The 22,081-nt window shown below is 40.3% G+C and overlaps 1 protein-coding gene and 1 pseudogene across 5 annotated transcripts in view; both read left to right on the top strand.

The window, feature by feature from the left end:
• Positions 1–22,081, top strand: part of LOC122453800 (histone-lysine N-methyltransferase SUV39H2-like) — a 380,431-nt gene that overhangs the window by 317,168 nt on the left and 41,182 nt on the right. The gene's annotated exons all lie outside the window — the stretch shown is intronic.
• LOC122453671 lies at positions 10,142–13,249 on the top strand (annotated as a pseudogene).

Raw genomic sequence — 22,081 nt, 5'->3', positions numbered from 1 at the left:
GACCTGTGAAATAAATTGAATGAAGTAATTATTTGCACTGGGATCCCAGGAGTAAAGCAAAAGCAAACACTGAAAACTGTTCCAGACAGCTAATTATAGTTTGCAAAAGTAACTTGTTGAAATTTGGGTAGTTTGGGGTTTTTTCAATTAAAAAATTTCTTAATCCCTGGACCCCTTTACCTCTTCTTTTAAATATGCATTTTAAAAAAATCTAGGCCATCTTGTACAGCTGACGTTATACAGATATTAGATCTGGAGACTTTTCCAAACCTGAGAAAATCCTGGACCCGTAGAAGTGCTAGACCAGAGTATGACCCATGGAAAGAAATGAGAGGACCAACTGGAACCGTTGTTAGCTTTCCCTACAGTTAGAAATGACCATGAGCTTCACTTTAGCTGTTTTGTTGAGTCTCTTTTTTCCTAAAACCTTGGAGTTGTTTTCTCTAGCTTCCTCTCGTGCCTTTGCACTGGGGAAGTCAGAGCTGTCCTGGGGGGACTACTGGCCTAGATCTTAGCCGGAGGAGGTGGGGAGGGGAGATCCCCTCTGTTCTAATGAATAATCAGAGAGTGGTGTTGCCTGCCATCTATGAGATGCTTTGATCCAAAATTTCAGTCATTGTTTCCACATTTAGGGGCTGGAATGAACATCAAAGAAGTGGGTGTACGGAATTTACTGAATGCCAAAGAAGTACAATAACATACAGAGGATATAAGCAAACCCCAGTGGCAAAATTTGCTGCCAAATGTCACACATAATAGAGGCCCCTGAAGTGAGAGTCTGCCTTTGACAAATGCATAATGATATCAATGCCAAGGGAAGGAACTAGCATGCTGAAAGGTGAATAAAAGAGCTAGGAACAGTTCAGTGGACTTAACACATTTCCTTTGTGCGTTTTCACACAACAGGGAAAGCAGATGACACAAATGCATTAGGTAATCATTGGACAGGGCTGCAAACTCACCAGCAGTTTTAAACTGACCTGGCTTTTTTGGGATGCAGCTCTAAAGATGAAAATGAAATGTGATTAGTAATTACTCATCTTCTGGAGGGAAAAAAAAAAGGGAACAAGGAAAGTGAAAATAGCTTTCTTGTTCTGTCTTGGATAGTTCCAGCTTTTAAAGCCCATATGTTGTTTGCTATAACTTCTTCGCCTCCCAGGGCCAATGCATTCCAAACATTTCAGCTAGTGCAGTACACCGAGGAGCTAGGAAGTTAGGGCTCATTTGTATCCACAGTCTTTGTTCAAATATGGATTAATTTTGGTTAATTTCAGTGGGTGCACATAAAGTAAAGGGCACAGAACTGAAACCACTGAAATCAGGCCATCGTGTGATCATCTAAAAACCTACTTTTCAAGCTCCTTTAAGTTTTATTTTTGAAATAAAAACAATAAAATGACTGTAAAAAGTTTCCAAAAGCATTGACATTATGAGCAATTGCTAACCAAGGCTATTCCCAGAATGATGGAGCAAATTTGGATATAATTCTAGAAAAGCTAACTGCCCTGCAGTGCCAACTCTAAATATGTCGTTCAGAAGGTGATTTGATAAGGTTCCTGTGGTAGGTGGCTCTTGCCTCCAGGGCCAGATATAGATGGAGAAGCATATTGTGCTGCTCTCACCAAGGTCAGCCTTGGAGGGCACAGCAGATTCTTGCCCAAAGCTCCTATCCTTTTACTATGGAGATTAATACTTAAAAAAAAAAAAAAACCAACAGACTGGGTGTGGATGTTTAAAGGAAAAAGTCTCAAAAATGCCACAGTACCTGGAAACAGCTTACCAGCTTCATGAGTATAGTCTGGTAATGAATTAAGTACAAGTAAGACCAAGATGTGTGTGTTTATTTGAAACCCTCCAGGGTTGAGCAAAGAATTGTGCCAGTTGCAAATAGAGTGAGCATTTCTATCCTGTGCATTAAGCAATCAGAGCTTGTTTGCTTGTATTTACCAAAACCATTTTCAACACAATCCCTACAGTTCTTCCTACAAAATTTCTTCTGCAGGCTTGCACTGCATAATAAAGGAGCTCATAGATGGGTCCTGCTCTGTTTATTGTGCATGTTAAGTAAATGCAATGATTTTCATTATTTCAGACTCTATAATGAAATGACTGAGTGCCATTAGAAAATGGACAAACAAGTATTCAACTGGCTGGATGAACCATAGCTTTCTGGCATTAAAGGTGTAATATTTATGAGTTAATTTAATCATAGAAGAAAATATTGAGTAGGTGGCTGAGTAAAATGATGACTGTGTATGATGTTTTTGCCATGCAGCTGGATAAACATATTCTATGACAGACCTTGGCAAGAACTGCAAAGATGCTCTTACAATGGCATGAATAAATATTAGGTGCTGCCTAGAATTCACTGCATTTGAAGTCTTGAGCAAAGCCAGATGAGCTTTAACAGGAAAATATGAAGAAGCCATGTATGCACATTAGGATTATGTAAACACTGAGTTCTTCCTCTGCTGCCTGGGAATTGCTCTAACATTCATTTTCGGCTACATCACTGACGGATTTTTTTTTTCTTTTACACATTATCTTTGCACTTCTAGGAGTGCTTTAGCATCGACCCAGTTTGGGGGCAGCTCCAAGTAAGTTTTTCAACAACATGGACTTGGAGAGAAAACAAATACTTTGCCTAGGCTACAGAGAGCTGACAAAGATTGTATACAAATACAAAGATTGTATTTTGTAGTGACCCAATCCCAGGTGGCTCAGTGGGTAAAGAATCCTCCTGCAATGCAGGAGACTTAGACGATGTGTGTTTGATCCCTGGGTCAGGAAGATCACCTGGAAGAGGAAATGGCAACCCGCTCCAGTATTCTTGCCTGGAGAATCCCATGGACAGAGGAACCTGGCAGACTATGGTCCATGGGGTCTCAAAGAGCCAGACATGACTGAAGTGACTGAGCATGCAAGCATGCAATCCAGTCTATGTAAAACAGTAAATTTAAAAATTCCTTTTCTTGAATGTCCTTAGAATATATGGTTTCAGATTCCAAGAAGGGCCATAAGGTAAAGTGATAGTTGGGTATATATTTTGAAGAGAGGAGATCAGCAATAATATTATAACAGTCACTTAATGAAGCATTTGATTCAGGGCAACAAAAACCAGTGTACAGGACACGATCACAGAAATATATTTTTGGGGGTTTTCCCCCACAAGTTGTCATTTTACCAATAAAGTATCTTTTTTTTCCAGTTTTATTGAAACATAATTGATATGCAATGCTGTGCAAGTTTTAGATGTACAATGTGTTGATTTGATACGCATATATTGTGAAATAATCACCACTACAGCGTGAACCAACACCTCCATCACCTTACACAATTATCATTTCTTTTTTTTATGGTGAGAACGTTTAAAATCTGCTCTCAGCAACTTTCAAGTATAAAATATAATATTGTTAACTATAATTACCATGCTGCACATTAGATCCTCCAAACTTTTTCATTTTATAACTAAAAAAGTTTGATCAACACCTTCCCATTTACCTCACCCCCCAGCCCCTGGTAACCACCATTCTACTCTTTGTTTCTATGAGTTTGGCTTTTTTAGATCTCACATGTAAGTGATACCAGACAGTATCTATGTTTCTCTGTTAATTTCACTTAGCATGCCCCCAAGTTTCATCCATCTTGTCACAAATGGCAGAATTTACTTTTTTCTCATGACTGAATAATATTCAATTGTATATATGTACCCTGTCTTCTTCTTTTATTGAAGTATAGCTGATATACTCTCAGTATAGCTGAGAAGTGGACCATAAAGAAGCCTGAGAGCTGAAGAATTGATGCTTTTGAACTGTAGTACTGGAGAAGACTCTTAAGAGCTGCTTGAACAGCAAGGAGATCAAACCAATCAATCCTAAAGGAAATTGACCTTCAATATTCATTGGAAGGGCTGAAGCTGAAGTTCCAATACTTTGGCCACCAGATGTGAAGAGCCAACTCACTGCAAAAGACCCTGATGCTGGGAAAGACTGAGGCCAGGAGAAGGAGGCAACAGAGAATGAGATGGTTGGATGGCATTACCGAATCAATGGACATGAGTTTGAGCAAACTCTGGGAGATAGGACAGAGAAGCCTGAAGTGCTGCAGTCTATGGGGTCGCAAAGAATTGGATATGACTTAGCGACTGAACAACAACAATAGTTGATTTACAATATTATATTAGTTTCAGGTGTACTGCATAATGGTTCAGTATTTTTATGATTATACTATAATACAGATTATAGCCAACATGATGGCTATAATTCCTTGCATATCACATTTTCCTTTTCCACTCATCCGTTTTTGGGCACTTGGGTTGTTTCTGTATCCTGGCTCTTGTGAATGATGCTACAATGAACATGGGAGTACAGGTATTGCTTCATGATCCTGATTTTATTTCCATTGGATATATACCCAGAAGCAGGATTTTTAGATCATATGGTAGTTTTAATTTTTTGAGGATCCTCTATCACTATTTTCCATAGACTCTGCCCCAATTTACATTCCTACCAACACTGTGCAAGGATTCCATTTTATCCACATCCTTGCCAAAGCTTACCTCTTATCTTTTTGATAATAGCTATCCTAATATGTGTGAAGTGATATCTCATGGTGGTTTTGATTTGCATATCCCGGTCATGTATGGATGTGAGAGTTGGACTGTGAAGAAAGCTGAGCACTGAAGAATTGATGCTTTTGAACTGTGGTGTTGGAGAAGACTCTTGAGAGTCCCTTGGACTGCAAGGAGATCCAACCAGTCCATCCTAAAGGATATCAGTCCTGGGTGTTCTTTGGAAGGACTGATGCTGAAGCTGAAACTCCAATACTTTGGCCACCTCATGCGAAGAGTTGACTCATTGGAAAAGACCCTGATACTGGGAGGGATTGGGGGCAGGAGGAGGAGGGGAAGACAGAGGATGAGATGGCTGGATGGCATCACTGACTCCATGGACGTGAGTTTGAGTAAACTCCGGGAGTTGGTGGTGGACAGGGAGGCCTGGTATGCTGTGATTCATGGGGTCGCAGAGTCAGACATGACTGAGCAACTGAACTGAACTGAACTGAATGATTAATTATGTTGAGAATCTTTTCATTCACCAAATCTTCTGTGAAAAGGGCTTGTCTATTCAGGTCCTTTGCTTATTTTTTAATTGAATTGTTTGGTTTATTTGCTATTGAATTGTACGAGTTCTTTATATATTTTGGATATTAACTTCTTAGCAGATACATGATTGGCCAATATTTCCTGCCGCCCCACAGGTTGGCTTTTAATTTTGTTGATTGTTTCTTTTGCTGCTCAGAAGTTTTTTAATTTAATATAGTCCCACATATTAATTTTTGCCCTTGTTGTTTGTGCTTCTGATGTGAAATCCAAAGAAATATTTTCAGGACCAATTTCAAAGTTTTTTCCACCTGTGTTGTCTTCTAAGAATTATAAAGCTTCATGTCTCATGTTTAAGCCTTTAACCCATTTTGAGTTAACTTTTGTGTGTGGTTAAGATAGGGGTCCAATTTTCTTCTCTATGTGTCAATCCAGTTTCTCAACATCATTTATTGAAGAGACTATCCTTTCTTCACTGAGTATTCTTGGCTCACTTATCAAATACTTGTTGACTGTACGTGCAAGGGTTTATTTCTCGGGTCTTTATTCTGCTCCATTGGTGTCTGTGTCTATTTTTTATGTCAGTGTAATACTGTTCTGATTACTACAGATTTGTGCTATAGTTTGAAATCAGGAAATGATGGCTTCTGCTTTGTTTGTTTTCTCAGATTGTTTTGAGATCTTTTGTGATTCCATACAAATTTTAGGATTTTTTTCTATTTCTGTGAAAAATGGCATTGCAGCTTATCAGAAATTACATTGAATCTATGGATGAGTTGAGTGGTATGGACATTTAAACAATACCAACAAAGAATATCTTTCCATTTATTTGTGTCTTCAACTTCTATCATCAAAGTCTTATAGTTTTCAGTGCACAGATCTTTTACCTCCTTGGTTAAATTTATTTCTAAGTATTTTATTGTTATGATGCTATTGTGAATGGAATTGTTTTCTTAATTTATTTTTGAAATTTTTCATTGTTAGTGTATAGAAACACAACTGATTTCTGTAAGTTAATTTTATGTCCTGCAACTTTACTGAATTCACTGATTCATTTTAACAGTTATTTGATGGAGTTTTTAGGATAATCTATATTGAAGATCATATCATCTGAAGAAAAGACAGTTTTATTTCTAATCTTCCAATTTGGATGGCTTTTATATCCTTTTCTTACCTGATTGCTCTGGCTAGGATTTTTAGTACTATGTTGAATAGGAGAGGTGAGAGTGGGCATTCTTCTCTTTTTCCTGATCTTAGAGAAAAAAAGATGTGTTAGCTGTGAGTTTGTCATATACAGCCTTTATTATGTTGAAATATGTTCTTTCTATATCCAGTTTCTGCATCTATTGAGATGATCATCTGATCTTTATCTTCCATTCTTTTAATGTTATGTATCACATTAATTGATTTGTGTGTGCTGAACTACTCTTGCATCCCAGGGATAGATCCAGTTTAATCATGGTGTATGATCCCTTTAATGTGCTATTGAATTTGGTTTGCTAGTATTTTGTTGAGAATTTATGTACCAATATTTGACCAAGTGGTTGAACAGAACTGAACTGATTCATCAAGGATATTGGTCTGTAGTTTCCTTGTAGTATCCTTATCTGGCTTGGTTATCAGGATAATACTAACCTCATAAAACAAGTTTGAGAGTGCTCCTTCCTCTTAATTTTTTGGATGAGTTTGAGAAACTGTTGTTCAGTCACTCAATTGTTTCTGACTCTTTGCGACCCCATGGACTTCAGTGCACCAGGCTTCTCTGTCCTTCACTATCTCCCAGAGCTTGTTCAAATTCATGTCCATTGAGTCAGTGATGCCATCCAACCATCTCATCCTCTGTCGCTCCTTCTCCTCCTGCCTTCTCTCTTTCCCAGCATCAGGGTCAGGGAAGTTTGAGAAGAATTGGCATTAATTCTTATTCAAATGTTGGGTGGAATTCACCAGCTGATCTTAGACTTTTCTTTGTGTGGAGGTTTTTCAATCTCCTTACTTGTTACTGGTCTGTACAGATTTTCTGTTTCCTCATGATTCAGTCTTGGTAGGTCATCTATTTCTAGGAATATATCTTTTTCTTCTAAGTTATCCAATTTGTTGGCATATAACAGTGGTAGTCTCTTGTGATCCTTTGTATTTGCATAGTAAGAGTTGTAATGTCTCCTCTTTCATTTCTGGTCTTATTTATTTGAGTCTTTTCTATTTAGTTTAACTAAAGGTTTTTAAAATTTTTATTTATCTTTTCAAAAAATCAGCCAGGTTGTGGGGAAAAAAGTTGCCGGTGGAAGACTTCATCTTGGATAATGTCTCTATGCTCTGATGCGAGTTGGCTTACATTGTCTTTGCTTCTTCCATTTATATTTTTATCTCCGTTTCATGCCTGAGAACTTCCAAATGGAACAACAAAAAAGGAAAATGTAGTTCAAAATATCCTTGTATTTTCTAAAACTGAATGCTGTTTCAGTATTAATTTTTTTTCCAGCTATGCACTATGCCCAATATCTGAACACAAAACTCTTACTTCCTGGGTATTATGTTTCTAGTCTTTAATAATTGTCTCTAGTATACATGGCATCATGTCTTGAAATACCTGAAAAAGAGGTCATTTGTTAGCAAATTTTCATAGCTATACAAGGAATCATTGTAAACAGACTTGATGCTATACTTCTTTTGGTACATGTATATTACTCCATGTATATTACTCCAAAGAGAGAGAAGTGACTTGATATTTTGTATATGTAAAGTATTTAGGACAGTATCTGCATCATGGTAAGTCCTTTGTAAATCTTAGCTGCTGCTACTGTTTCTACTACTACTGCCATTATTGAAAAGCCTAACGATTATGTTGTGACAGGGATCAGTTGGACTGGTTTCATTAGGAATACCAACCTCTGGCATGGACCTAATGCATGTGTAGTAAATTAGATAATTGTTTCTCACCTATGAAGGATCGTTTGATCCTTTGGGAGACCATCTTTTTAAATCCACATTTTTTTTTTTTTTTTTTGCCATTGGCTGCCCCTTGGGGACAGAGTGTCAGAATGTCAAAGTGAAACCCTGGGATGTAGCATGCATGTGGGCTTTTGCTCTGAAGCAATGCTTCTCAAACTATGCGTGGTGAAGAATCCGTTTCTTTTTTAATTTCCAGTCTGTCACAGCCTAATATTTTATAAAATGCAACAAAAATAACTTAAAATGGAATAAAAATCAATGTACACAAAATTCAAGTCCCATTTTTTAATTAGATTCAACAGAAATAAACTTAAGCTGCCACATGGCTGCCAACAGTTCTCAATGCTGTGCTGTGTTCAGTCGCTCGGTCGTGTCTGACTCTTTGCGACCCCATGGACTGTAGCCTTCCAGCCTCCTTTGTCCATGGGATTCTCCAGGAAAAAACACTGGAGTGGGTTGCTATACCTTCCTCCAGGAGATCTTCCCAACCCAGGGATCAAACCCACGTCTCCTGCATCTCCTGCATTGCAGGTGAATTCTTTACTGTGAGCCACCAAGGAAGCCCAGCAGTTCTAAATGCTTCCTCTCAATTCTGTTCTTGTCTCATCTCCAAACAGTAACTAAGAAATTTCTGACAGTAGGCCTCACTTTGAGCAGCAACCTCACAAAGAACAATGAGGAGCCCAAAAGTCTGTCATTCCCTACTGCTTTCCTTCTGTAATGCTCAAAGGGCTCTCATCAAAACAGGCTTTAGGCTGGGTCGGCAGGCTTCAGACCCCACCTTTATTGGCGTGAAGCTGGTGTCCAGGGGGTAACTGAGACACCGCAAGAAAAAGCCACTTCTGCCGGGCACTGGCCATTGTCTCAGTTGGGAATTTCCACACAGTGAAGCGGTGGGCTGTTTAGTGTGGATGCACAGGTGTGGAAACAGTCTGTGATAGACAGCTTTATGGCAAATAAACACAGTGTATGATATACTGTAATCAACTATATAAACAACTTTAAAATTGTCTTTACTTCATATTTCCAGCATTTGGTTTTGTTAATCATACGTCTTCTTGACAGCAATTAAATAACCTTGAGAGGAAATGTACACCTGCTGTCTCCCCTGGGGAAACTACATCTCTTTTGTGAATGACATAAGTTCTCCATAAAACATAAGCAAAGATAGGAGAATTGAATTTGGAGATATGTCTCCTTCCTCTGTCTTTTTTTTTATCTCTAGTTGAATTGGAGGGCACAGTTTAACATAGCTAAGCTTTCCCCAGGTCCCTATTCTAGCATTCTTTCAAGCCCCAATATTTCCCAGATGGCCAAACTGGAGACCCTAGCTAATGAGGTTGTGACAGGTGTCAATTCGTGGGCAAGATGCCACGACTGCCTCGCTTGGTCTGTGCTTTCACCCTCCCTGACTTCTGGGCCCTGGTGCTCTCAACGCTTCCTGATTTCTGCAGCCCACCTCATCTACTTTTCATGAACACTATACTGGTCCTGTTTTCCTTAAAACAGAGTGTAACAACGTTTCCTTTGCTTGAGACAGGTTCCAGACAAGCTCTGTTCATTAGGATCTGTGAAGTAAAAGTCAATTTTAATAGACAGGTGTCCCCACTCTCAAGATGGGGTGGCGGGAGAGTGGCTGCTGCTGGGAGGCCAGGTGGGTGCTCAGGGCTCAGTGAGACTGCTCGCCGCTGCACCTCTGGTGAGCGGAGTCTCAGCTTCAGGCTGGTTGGACAAGCAACATTTGGGGTGAGTGGCCTGGGGCATTGCATGCTTCTGGTGACACTGGAAGGGTGAGCAGCTGCCCCAGTACCAGTGCTTCATGCGCAATAACCACCCGCTGGCTTCAGCTATGCAGATTCAGGGTGACGGTTCATTACACCTTCTTCCACCAGAAGTGGGCTCGCCTCTTGCAGGCTCCATATATAGTCTTTTTTTAAAAATAGTTTTCATTGATTTATTTTTGGCTCTGCTAGATCTTTGTTGCTGCCATGGCCTTCTATAGTTGAGACGAGCAGGGGCTCCTCTTCAGCCGTGGTACAGGGGCTTCTCACTGCAGTGGCTTCCCTTGTTTTGGAGCGCGGGCTCTAGGGCATGCAGGCTGCAGCAGATGCGGCACAGGTTCTCAGGACTTGTGGCTCCCAGGCCGTAGAGCACAGGTCTGATAGTCGTAGCACATGGGTTTAGCTGTTCTGTGGCATGTGTGAGCTCCCTGGATCAGGGATCAAACCCATGTCTCCTGCACTGGCTAGTGGATTCTTTACCACTGAGCCACCAGGGAAGCCCCATATACAGTTCTGACCACAAAACATCACCAGGGCTTCAAAAACTGGCTGAGTCCTGTGTCTTGGAGCTGGAACTCGGAGAACCTGAGCCTCCATTGTGTTTTGGTGAATTGAGGAGTTGGGAGCAGCTGTCCTGACGAGGAGCATGCAGCTATGGACTGCATCACACTCTTAGAATGGTTCCATCCACTCTACCTACCTTTAAGAAAAATCGCTTCATATGACAGCATTTTTTAGCGTGAGAACAATGCCAGAGTTGTATGACCTCGTTAACAGGTAGAAACCTGACCTGATTTGGTCTGATGGAGAGTAAGAATGTCCTGATACTTACTGGAATTCTTTCTTGGCTCTACAGTGATAGCCCTGTCAAGGGGGGAATTGGTAGTAACTGATGATGGGGTCAGAAATACTCCTGATAGCATGGAGGATACTGCAAGGATCAAGGGAAATTCAGACCAGGGAGGCTGCTAGATCACAAGTAGGAGATGTGCACCACCATGGACAAGGCACCCAGGACTGTCACTGGGACATGGGACATCACAAGTGAATCCAAAATCATTTCTGAACTGGTTCAGACATGATTTTGGGAGGTAACTATCTTCTCAACATTGGACCAGCTAAAGATGTACTAATAGTTATCTCTTCCAAGGCAGGCATCTTGCTGCTGGGAAGTGATTGAACATAATGGGGAGGCTATCTATGTATCTAAATCATGGAGTGTGCAATGGGAAAAGTACAAGGTAATTGTATGGTATACCTTAAAAAGATCAGCTATTTATATCATTTTACTGCACTAGTGAAAAAAAAAAAAGAGTCTTAAACCTTCAATTCCCCATAACTCTTCAACTATAAAGGTAAGGATGCTGGGATCCAGGAAGCTCTGAAGTGTGGCCCACGAATCCGGGAAAAGGTCCCCTCTTTCTTTGAGCTCACCCTCTGCTCTCCCCGTTGAGTTGACCTGGACTATAAAGCTGCATGAGTGGAGTGATCATTGGGGTTCAAGAGGAAAGGGTCACTGTCTGCTGCTTACTGTTTTGATTTTCCTTGTATAGTATCATCATTATAATTAACTACTCCATCCAAAGATGACTTTTCCAACACATTTTAGTCAAAGGTACTGAGTGCATTATATCAGTGACTCAGTGGACCAAGGATCTGAGCTCCATTGCTAGCATACTTCAGTCTGGACAGCAAAAGAAAGAGCTGAATAATTAAGTTATTCATCTGTTCCTACCTTTGGAAATTATCTATAATGGAAGCCTGCCTCCATTCTCTGTGTTTGATAAACTTCACTTGCTTACTAAATGACTTTAGTTAAAGAATAATCCAAGTCCTCCTGTTGCCTATGGGAGGAGGTGGAAAGAGTTTGGCAAGTCCAACCATATGTTCTTTATTTAGCATCAGTTATCACTAATTCGTCCCCAAGCAGCACACCCCCCCCAGAACATCCCCACCTCCAAGTTCAGGAGAACCTGGAGGGGAAGGAAAAAGCTTGCTAAGTTGCTGATGCTCACTCTTCAGAAGTTTGTAAAGCAAACTAAGAGCTCTGAAATTCAGTCTGTTTACAGTGGGACTATAAGAAAATGGATTTATTCTACCCTGCCTTTTCAGAAATGATCAAATAAATACATTTGCAAGTCCACAACATTTATAGGTCTCCCTACCATTTCTTTCTCTGTTTTTGTTCCTTGCAATTTTGTTCATTTGTTATTGTTGAAGAGGCTGGCTGTTTGTCCTGGGGTTTCCAACAATTTGAATTTTGTTGATCATGTCCCTGTGATGTTGTTTAATGTGTTCTTTTGCCATTGTAAGCTGTAAATTGGTAGTTAGATCTAGATGCTTGATAAGATTCAGGTTCAATTATTTTGTCAAGAATATTTTACACATAGTGTTTTTCACTTCTATTAGGAGGTATATAATGCCTGATTGTCTCTTTTTGGTGATGTGAACAGCCAGTGGTGGTCATTGCCCAGATCTATTAATTCATTAGGAGGCTGCAAATGGTAATATCCTAATTCTGTCACTCCTTATTTGTTTATTGGTTGAAAAAATTTCTGCAAAGAGAAAGTTCCCCTTGATTCTTATATCACTTGGAGATCATTTTTTTTTTCCTTAACACATTGGATTGTTTCCCTTAGCATTCTCTAAAAGTGATTAATGGGTTTGGTTTTTTGGTATCCTACTGATTTAAATATACCTGAAATGTTTCAATTCATTGCATTTATCATCCTACTGATGCTCAGATGATTCCATCTCTAGTCAGCTGAATCTTCTTTAAGCTGGTACCCAAATTCTTTGGACAGAATCCTAGTAGTTTTCCATCATTTCCTTGCTACTGATATGATAAGATATTCTCGACTCATTTAATAAACTTCCTGCCTCCCACCCAGAATCAGTTGTCTTTCCAAGAGGTTTGTTTTCTTTTGGTGAGAAATAGAATTTACAGACACAATCAGGGTTCTGGAAGTGCTCATTGCTGTTGGGCTAGTCATTGTTCACAGGCTTTTCCAGTGGACAGAACTAGAAAATGAGTACTTTTAAAACATAAATCATATAATGAGTTAGTATTGCTACCTCATTCATTTTCAGAACTACAGGATTTTTACTTACTCTCATTGATCTAACATTTGGGCCTGCTCTCACCAAAGCTACAAATCCCAGTTCTCAGTGGCACACACACACATTTTTGTTACTAATACACACACAAAAGTTTCAGAACAACAATATTAATACTACTACAGTATGATTATTGAATCAAGACACACAAACAAAAACCAGTTAGACATAATGGAAGAAAAGACTAAATGTCTGGTAGTTATAAACAAAATAAAATAATGTTTAACAAGAAGTATTCATAACTTATATGAAGAAAGTTATAAGCAGTCATGAAGACATAAAATTAAACTTAGTTGGAAAGATGAACTGTGTTCATAGAAAAATTCAACATTGTAATAGGATCTTAGCTTTTCTTATATTTAAACAATTTCATAAAATTCCAGTAAAAATGCTATTAAGTTTTTTCCTAGAGCCAAATATGTTGATTTTATACTGTGTTTGGAAGAATAAATATGCAAAAATAGCCAGGAAACTCCTAAAAAATAAAAAAATGCATAATATTAAAATATACCATAAACTTATATAATTAAATCAGTTTGGTATTAATGCATGAATAGATAGAGCATAAAATTCAGAAATAGACCTATCTGCATATAAAAATTTAGTGTAAAGTAAAAGGGCATCCCTAATTAGGGAGGACAAGATATACTTTTTAATAAGTGGTATTAGGATAACTGGATAGTCATATGCAAAGAGATTTCTGTGTATACCAGGACAACTTTTGAATGACTGGGAAATTTACAGGTAAAAAATAACATGTAAAAAAAACTGGATGAATTTCTCTAAAATCTGGTGTAGGAATAACTCTCTATATTACAACTGAAAGTCAAAAAGCAATAAATACAAAATTTGACACATGCGATTACATGAAAACAGGTGCTTTACATCTAATCCACAGGAGTTTCATCAGGCCCATTTTATAGATGAGAAATCTGAGACTCAGAGAAATTGATATCTTGGCAAAGTGTGCAGTTAGTAAGTGGCAGAGATAGGAGTTGAACACAAGGAAATTGTAACTTATGGCACACTGTCACGGAGACTTCTGCTCCCCCTAAGCACATTGAGAAAATCAGAATATAGATATTTTCTGGATCCCAATCACAACTGGAGAATAAAATCTTATTAATACTAGTAGGCTAGCTCCGTTGTTTGATATAGACTTCTTGATGAGTTGAGAAGAGCTTTAAAAGGCATAGGAGCCTGGGGAGAAAGAGAGACTTCAGTGTATTTTGAAGACAAGCTGTAAATATGATATGGCATTTCACATGGAAACCTATGCCTCTCAGTTCTTATTCTGTCAGAAACTCTTGCATTACTGCAGGACCCTCATTTCATGCTTCCTTTTATCTCTACACTGTGAAACATCATATCAACCCCAAGAATCCTGTCTTAAATATAAGAAAGTTGACGGAATATTCAGATCTTTTAATTTACTACCAGCAGAGACAGTGTCTTGGTTAAGTTATTTTAATGGGAATAACTCAAACTGGTTGTTGGATTTATAAAGAGGGTGCCAACTAATTGAAGGTTTCACTTCCCACTTGATATTTTGTGTTTGTGCAAACTAAGCAATTAGTACCAGCCTTTGTTTCTGCTCTTCCTGTCATTTAACTTGTTCACATTTTAATTTTTCATTTCCTTCCAGTGCATCTCATGCTTAGCCAACAAATACTGAATTTCTCTTTTCTATTTCTTCAGGAAATTTTATAGCCAATTGTGCTTTCTCTCCATTAAGAACACAGTTAAAGGGGCTGGTGAGAACAATGCAATTCATTCTTTCATTCCATAAAGATTTGTTAAGCACTAGTATGTCAGGCATTGTTTTAGGTGTTCGAGATATAAGGAGGATAAGGCGGCAAGTTTCCATTCTCAAGGATCCTACCTCCTATAGAAAGAGACAGAGGAAAAGCAATGAACAAACACAAAGCCAAATAATAATCAGAGTGATTTGTTTTGTGAATAGTGATGTGAGAGGGACTGGGGTAAGGATCTTCCTTAGCTTGGATGGCCAGAGAAGTCCCTAAGATTTGAGTCACATGAAAACCCAGGCAGAAAGATGTCTAGGCAGAAGGAATAAGTGCAAAGATCCTGATGCAGGAATGTACTTGGTGTGTATAAAGACAAGGAGGAGAGCATGTAACTGGAGGGGAATGAACTATCAGTTCAGTTCAGTCACTCAGTCGTGTCCAACTCTTTGCGACCCCATGGACTGCAGCACACCAGGCTTCCCTGTCCATCACCAACTCCCAGAGCTTACTCAAACTCATGTCCATAGAATCGGTGATGCTATCCAACTATCTCAACCTCTGTCGTTCCCTTCTCCTCCTGACTTCAATCTTTCCCAGAATCAAGTTTTTTTCCAAAGAGGCAGTTCTTCGCATCAGGTATGCGAAGGTATAGGGGTTCTCTTGTGGCTCAGCTGGTAAAGAATCTGCCTGCAATGCGGAAGACCTGGGTTTGATCCCTGGGTTGGGAAGATCCCCTGGAGAAGGGAAAAGCTACCCACTCCAGTATACTGGCCTAGAGAATTCCATGGACTGTATAGTCCATGGGGTCGCAAAGAGTTGGACACGACTGAGCGACTCTCACATACAAACATACATACATAGGAATGAACTATTCTGAACTGTAACTGACCTCCAAGTAATTAAGGATTTGCTTATTTGTTATTCATTTATACACTCTACCTTCTCCCCAAAAAAGGATTAAAAATTGCTCTTTGAATGATACTATTTCTTAGAGTGCTCCAGGCACACTTTTTATTTGAGAAAAATAAAAGCGAGTCCTTTAGCAGGTAAAAAAATCCAACAGATAGATCTAGGACAAGGCATAAAGACTATGGATGCAGGATGTTCACTTCTTTTTAGAGGCTCACACACCTTGAAATGTCATTTAAGAAATTATATTTAGAGAAGATTGTTGCATTGAATTTAATTTCAAATCAACAAACCCATTATATTCTCTAATTAATCATGGCACATGCTATTTACCAAACTCCTGTAAAAACAAATTTCTTTTGTACACATTACAAAGAAATGTTACATAAAATTAAGCACCAAGTAATGACTTTAATTTGCAGTTAGTTAATAATACACAGATGATCTCACGGCTGTAAAGGAAGACACTCGGGACATTAACAGATATGCTGGTACAGAGGAATTAGAAACAGGCAGACTGTGAGCTCTGGGAATAAAGAGGACCCAAGAGTTAGCAGACAGTAGATGTTCTGGCTCCAGGCAGAAATCTGCTGAAGGCCTTTGCCCAGAAAAGCCTGTCTGAATGAATTTTAGGTTTTTTCATTGGTTTTGAAATTATTTTTTTTACTTCTTGCCAAGCAAACAGATTTTACAAAACTTAATGGAATTTTCATTTTACCTGAAATTTACTGAATGGCCTTGACTCAAAGGCCTTTCAGCTTTGCAAGAAGCTTGTAATTGTCCCAAATTCTATGAGCCATGTTACTTGGCTAATTTTTTGCCGCTTAATGATCCCAAGCTAAGATACTCAGATTACATTTTTGAAAGTGAAAACAAAATACAGTAAAGCCCTAATATTTGAAAGAAACCAATGTTTCATTTCTCTGAGGTCTGCAGGCTACATAAGTGATCATATAAACCGACATAGAAAAATGAAAATCCCCTATCCCATGGTGTAGCGGATGGGCTGAAAAACCAGTGGGCCAGAAGATTTGTGATTAAAATCTGTTTAATCTCTTAGGAGGGAGGAATGGAAAATTGGTAGGAGACTGAAGTGGCTCATCTTTCTCTTACAGAACAGAACTTTACTGATATTTTCTCAATTCTACTTCTTGTTCTATCTAAAAGCCACGTAAAAGGGGATTTGTGCAGTCAAAGAGTCACGATGCCAAGTCTCAAAAGAGGAGTTCGGTGCTTTGAGAAGCAGAGACTCCTAAAGTTCATTTAAAGTGCCCACTAATTCAGTGTGACTCTCTTTTGTTATTTAGTCTATCCATGTGCCTCCATTTCTTTGTACATGAAATGGTACCAAAGGGCTATTTACTTCATGGTGATGTTTAGCTTTCACTTTTAAACAGGTGACCAACACTCCTCATCTAGGCTGCAGATTACATCAGTACCAATATGGCTTCTCTTAGCCATCTATGGCTGCTTTCTATTTCCCAAGGATGCAGGATTAAGTCACTCTTACTATTCTTCCTGGAACAAGATGGGAAGGAGGAAGTCTACACCCAGAATAAATATCCACTAGAGTCTTTACCAGGCTTTAGGGCAACAAGATAATGTACTCACACAAACTGGTACACACCCCATTACGGGACTAATGATGAGCTGAAAACAAAAAAGAAATTTAAAGAAGAGAAGCCTCAGAAAGGGATTAATCAACAACTCCAAGGCAGTATCATGCTGTGCTTATGTTTTTTTGCAAATATTGACTTTGAAGAATTAAACATGTGACTAAACTCTATGTCACTGTTCTTGTAAAAGAAAGCATCTCTGTGACTATTTGAGGTCAAAGGTAAAATGCAGAACAATAGACGCCAGAGGGGCCCCAGCATAGTGCTGGAAACTTCCCCCACTGTAGGAGGGCAAGTGCTGTGCATGTGTTTACTGAACATGGTGTATCATATACAGAGAGAGATATGTCCCCTCACACACGTCATTTGAACTGGAAGAAGGAGGGAGTTAGGAAGGGACCTCTGTTTCTTCCTGCTTTGAATTTACAAAGCCCTCACAGGCTTCTCCAGAAGTAGTCTGGGATGAGGAGAAAAGTATGAACACAGGGGAGTTGAAAATGGGCCTGGGATGGGGAGAGAGAAAGTAAACAGAAGGTTCTGGAGCCCAGGCAATTCAAATAGCATGCAATACTAAATCAGAGAAAGAAGGTATGACTTCTTTAATGACAAGACTGCATTGGTTCTAGAAACCAGGGTCCCTCACTGGGCAAGTCGTGACTGTCTCAAGCAAGATCATCCAGTCGCTGACCAAGATGTTGAGTGGTAGCGCTTTGATGTGAACTATTTGCACTGTATAAGAGGTGTGTGTGTTCTTCTACGTAACCTTCTTAGAGCAGACTATCTCAGGCCAAATCTTGACTTCCTCCTGATGGCATGTTTACTGACCCTGTGCATTTAGATTTGGGTGTGTGGTACATGAGGTGATTATTCATCATACATTCACTCCTGCCCCCAAATCCTGGCCCTCCATACCTTCACATGGGGTTGTACTTTCCTGCTCCACTGATGCTGGGTTTGGCCACGTGACCTGCTTTGCTCAATGGGATTGCAGCAGACATGACAGAAGCAAAGACTGGAAACCTGCTGGTACAGTCGGGCTGGCCCTTCTCACGTTTCTGCCATGAGAAGAAAGTGCCAAGGCCAGCCTTGTGATTGAATGGGGATGACAACAAGCATGTACAGCAGATCTTGATCCAGTCTGTAGACTGAGATCAAGGCTAGCTGAATCAAGCCTGGACCAGACAAACCCCATGTATGAGTGAGAACAAACAGTTGTTCTTTAAGCCGCCAACACTGGGAGTGGTTTGTTATGTAACATTTGCAGCTGTAGGTAACAGACATAAGCAAAACTGCTGACTGAGCAGGCAAAGGAGACCAGGAATATATATGCATTGTACAGTGTTTGTAGGACCCAGAGAGTTAGTGGCATGGTGGTGTCTCTGAGTAATTAACGGTGGAGCTCACATATAGAGCCGACCTTTGGTGCATGGTAGCATGATGCTATAGCTGAAAATAGAGCAAGGGTCAGATTTTGGTAGCTTGTGGAACAAGAGAGGCTACTCTGGGTCTCCAAGTATATACATATACCAGCATATACCAGTGACTATTCTGAGTATAACTTCGTATGAGTCGGAATCCATGAGGGCTCTTGTTTTGGGAGCAAGGAAACAGAGTGTGCTAGTGTTGTTCCTGGTGGCGGTTTTTTCGTTTCATTTTGTTTTGTGTTGTGTTGCATGGCTTTGAGAGGGGCACAGAGACATGGAGGACTGAAGACATGGCTTTGACTCTGCCTGCAACTGATTCCCTGGGCTGGGTTGTTGGTTGATGGGAGAAGCTGAAGGAGCTAATTCCATGAGAGACTTTGTTATTTGGACCCCAAAGTGGCCCCTCCTGGGCATACTGAATGAGGCGCAGAAGCTGGGTGAGGACCCTCATGCTCAGGAGCCCAGGGAGCTTTGGCTTCTTGCAGACTGGTGAGCGAGAGGGGTATCACCTGTGTTACAAACGCTGTGTTCCCGTCATGGGCCTCATCCCGTCATGGGCCTCATCCACTGCTACCGTGGTGAGGTTCCCTCCAGCTTTGTCATGAGCGGAGGAACAGAAGATACTGGAGTGTTAGGGGACTTGCATGAAAGGTGTGCAAGCTAGGCCATTCTCTCCTTGGGGATGCCCAGGAATCTATTGGGAAGGTTTGGCAGAGGTTGGAGCAGGGAGGGCTGAGAGAAAGTCGTTTGAGATAATGTTAATGGGACCTCATTTGAATGCACATATTGATGGGCTGCAGAGACATTCTAGTTACTTTATGCAGGTGCTTGAGAGTTCTAGTTGGCCCAGTGCCCACTATAAGTACCCATAAAGCTATCTTGATGATGCTGGGGGGAGGGGTCTTTTTTTCCGATGGCTTCAACAAATGACCCAGCCCTGCTGGAAGGAGAACACAGCTAAGCTATTACTTCTATGGAAATTCCACTGTATCATTTCAGGATGATAATAGCACAAAGGAAAGTGGAGGAAAGAAATAAAAAATGAATGAGAAAGGGTGATGCGGTTGGTGGATCAGTATATTTAGAAGATATCTTAACACACATTCAGTTGAGGATCTACTGAGTTCTAAAATAGGAAGTAGTTCCAGACCACACCCAAGAAAATAACTTTTCTCTTGGGTGCAGACCCCCTGAGTCCCCTGTATTGCTTTCTGTGGTTAGACTCCAAATTCCTGATAAAATTGTCGTATATTTAGAACAGTATAGATGTGCTTAAGCAAGTGGATATTGAATCACAGCTCTGTCACTCACTAGCTCTATGAGCTTGCACAAGACACTTAATATCTTCCTTTCAATTTTATTCATTCCTTCACTCATTCATTCAGGCATCCATTCATCTAACACTTTCTGAAATCATATTGTATGTCCACGTACTCTGCTAGGCAGTAAAACCAAAGATAAACAACCTCTAGCCACATGCAGCATAACATTCTAGTGAGAGAGACGGCAAAAAATCCAATAAATGAGCAAATAAATTAAAAACTGTGAAGAGCATTATAAAGAAAAAACCAGGAGCTGAGATGGAGAAAAAGGTACTTGCATTAGATAAAGTAACTAGGGAGTACTTTTTTATAGAGATGCCATAATCTTGGGAATATGCTTAAGCATAAAGTTGGGATAACAATAAAGCCTGCATTGATTCAGAGTGTTGTGGTTGGTCAGTAACCCAGTCATGTCCGACTCTTTGCAACCTCCTAGGCTTCAGCATGCCAGGCCTCCTTGTCCCTCACCATCTCCCAGAGTTTGCCCAAGTTCATGTTCATTGCATCAGTGATGCTCTCCAGTCTCATCCTCTGATGCCCTCTTCTCCCACCCTTAATCTTTCCCATCATCAGGGACTTTACCAATGAGTCGTCTGTTCACATTAGATGACCAAAATACCGGGGCTTCTACTTCAGCATCAGTCCTTCCAGTGAATACTCAGGGTTGATCTCCCTTAAGACTGACTGATTTGATCTCCTTGCTGTGCAAGGGACTCTCAGGAGTCTCCTCCAGCACCACAGTTCAAAGACATCAATTCTTTGGCTTTCTGCCTTCTTTACAGTCCAGCTCTTACAACCGTACATGACCACTGGGAAGGCCATAGCCTTGACTATACGGACCTTTGTTGGCAGAGTAATGTCTCTGCTTTTCAACATCTTGTCTAGGTTTGTCACTGCTTTCCTGCCAAGACCATCTTACCTGTCTCCTGAGAAACCTGTACGCGGGTCAAGAAGCAACAGTTAGAACCCTGTGTGGAGCAAATGATTGGTTCAAGATCGAGAAAAGAGTACAAAAGGGATGTCTTGTGTCACCCTGTTTGTTTAACCTACATGCTGAGCACATCATGAGAAATGTTGGGCTGGATGAGTTACAAACTGGAATCAAGATAGGTGGGAGAAACATCAACAACCTCGGATATATGGATGACACCATTCTAATGGCAGAAAGTGAAGAGGAACTAAAGAGCCTCTTGATGAGGGTGAAGGAGGAGAGTGAAAGAGCCAGCTTAAGACTAAATATTAAAAAAACTAAGATCATGGCATCCGGCCCCATTACTGTATGGCAAATAGAAGGGGGAAAGGTGGAAATAGTGACAGATTTCCTCTTCTCAGGCTCCAAAATCACTGCCGATGGTGACTGCAGTCGTGAAATCAGAAGGCAATCGCTTCTTGGTAGGAAAGCGATGACAAACCTAGACAGGGTGTTGAAAAGCAGAGACATTACTCTGCCAACAAAGGATCATAGTGAGGGAGGCCTAATTAGACAATGCATGCATAACACATTTGATTTAGTGCTCGGCACATAGGAAATACTCAACAAATATTTAATATTTCTCCTATTCTTAGCACATATACTTAGTACATCATGTCATGTCATGTGTGTGTGTGTGTATGCTCAGTCATTTCCGACTCTGTGTGACCCCATGGACTGCAGCCTGCCAGGCTTCTCTGTCCATGGGATTTTCTAGGCAAGAACACTGGAGTGGGTTGCCATTTCCTCCTCCAGGGGATACTCCTGACTCAGGAATCAAACCTGCATCTCCTTCGTTGCAGGCATATTCTTTACCGCTTGAGCCATGGGGAAAGCCCACTTAGTACACAGTACTTAGTACATAAACTTAGGAGATAGGATTGTACACAGTAGGCACTAGATAAATGTGTGCTGTTGATGGCTTATGAAAAGAATATGGTGGCATGGTGCCACCCCATCACTGTCCATTGCTTCTGGCAGCATCAGAGTGGCTAAAATTGCTCTCTTAGGCACATACGTATGACAGTAAGGAATATATCAGCCTCTGGACACCCAGAGTGGGTCCCTGCAGGATAATATTGTTCCAGGCAGAAATCAAGAGAAACTTGGTACTGATTTGTGCCGCAGCTGCTCACAGTATAAA

The sequence above is a fragment of the Cervus canadensis genome, chromosome 15 (assembly GCF_019320065.1).
Source record: "Cervus canadensis isolate Bull #8, Minnesota chromosome 15, ASM1932006v1, whole genome shotgun sequence".
NCBI classification, from domain to species: Eukaryota; Metazoa; Chordata; class Mammalia; order Artiodactyla; family Cervidae; genus Cervus; species Cervus canadensis.
Note: the sequence above shows the minus strand (reverse complement) of the source record. Positions and strands in the feature narration are given on the sequence as shown.